This window comes from Silene latifolia, chromosome 2, assembly GCF_048544455.1.
Source record: "Silene latifolia isolate original U9 population chromosome 2, ASM4854445v1, whole genome shotgun sequence".
Lineage (NCBI taxonomy): Eukaryota > Viridiplantae > Streptophyta > Magnoliopsida > Caryophyllales > Caryophyllaceae > Silene > Silene latifolia.
In genome coordinates this window covers 79249070-79250532 of record NC_133527.1, presented here as the reverse complement: position 1 = coordinate 79250532, position 1463 = coordinate 79249070, and the positions used below count along the sequence as shown (strand labels likewise).

Below are 1463 nucleotides of genomic sequence, written 5' to 3'. Positions count from 1 at the left end.
TCAAATGGATGGCACTCATAGATTCTTGTCTTGGGGGATTACCTTGAGGTGGTAATTGCCCCTTTTGTCTTTGTGAACTTGAATATGCCAATTGAGACATTTGGGTCTCCAACATCTTTTGCTTGACTATCTTTTTGCATTTGAGTGAGAAACTCTTTTTGGTTCTTTTGCATTTGGAGGACCGCTTTTTGAACATCAAAACCTTGGTAATTTGTGTGATTGTATGGAGTTTGATTTTGGTAACCATGGTTTTGGTTGTAAAAGGGTCTTTGATTTTGGTTTCTTATTGGAGGTGGGGTGTATGTTGTTTGAGGGTTTTGAACATTTTGGCTTTTGTATGAGAGGTTTGGATAGAATTTGGTGTTTTCATTATAATAGTTGGAATAAGGGGTACCACTCTTGTATGCTTGGAAATCATTTACTTGTTCAATTGTTCCCCCTACATTCACTTTGGTCATGCCCCAAAGTTCCACAACTCTCACATATTCCACTTGGAATTGATGAAGATGCCACCATGGCATTACCATGTTGTTTAGGTGATTTGGAGGCTTCTTAGAGTTTAGCCGTAGCCTTCTCAAACTTCAAGTTGATAATATCAATATGAGCACTAAGTTGAGCACCCAATTGAGTAATAGAGTCCACTTCATGCTTTCCTCCTCTAGTAGCCTTCCGAGGTCTAGTATATTGTGAGTTATGTACCGCCATTTCCTCAATCTTGTTCCATGTTTGATTATCGTCAACTTTGGTAAACATACCATTTGATCCCATGTTGAGAATGTTTCGGGATTCTTCATAAAGACCATTCCAAAATTGTTGTACCAAGAACCACTCGCTAAGTCCATGATGAGGACATGAGCGACAAGTTCCTTTGAATCGCTCACAAGCTTCATACAAAGATTCTTCGTCCCTTTGTTTGAACCCCGTGATTTGGGCTCTTAGCATGTTAGTCTTTTCCGGAGGGTAGAACTTTTTGTAGAAATCAAGTGCCAATTTCTTCAAAGAGTCAATACCAAGAATACCCTTATCAAGGCTCTTTAACCATTGTTTCGCGGTACCAATCAAAGAAAAAGGAAATAAGACCCATCGAATTTGGTCTTGAATCACTCCGGTTTGAGAAATCGCATCACAATAGTCAAAAAAAGTCTCCATGTGAGAATGAGGGTCTTCACTAGGCATCCCCCCGAATTAACTTCTTTCGACTAATTGGATAAATGCGGATTTTGCAATTAAATTACCGGTCAAATGTTGTGGTGTGGGAGTACCATTTGGTAGGTTCTCCTCCGTTGGCACGGAATGTGATGAAAATTTAGGCATTGTGGGTTGATTTTGTGGTCGGTTATGTGTTGGGTTATCTTCTCCTTCTCTTGCAAAAGGGTTGATGAACTCAATATTGTTTGGTTGAATATCCACAATCTCACTAATACCTCTCAAAGTATTTCTAGCAAGTCTTCTATTGTTGGTCA

At 39.4% G+C, this 1463-nt stretch overlaps 1 non-coding gene across 1 annotated transcript; it reads left to right on the top strand.

Annotated features, from left to right (window-relative positions):
* Nucleotides 1–835: 835 nt before the first annotated feature.
* On the top strand, nucleotides 836–942 carry LOC141644760 (small nucleolar RNA R71). Its single transcript, XR_012544368.1, has one exon. It is a non-coding gene; the product is annotated as a small nucleolar RNA R71 (small nucleolar RNA).
* The last annotated feature ends 521 nt before the right edge of the window (nucleotides 943–1463 follow it).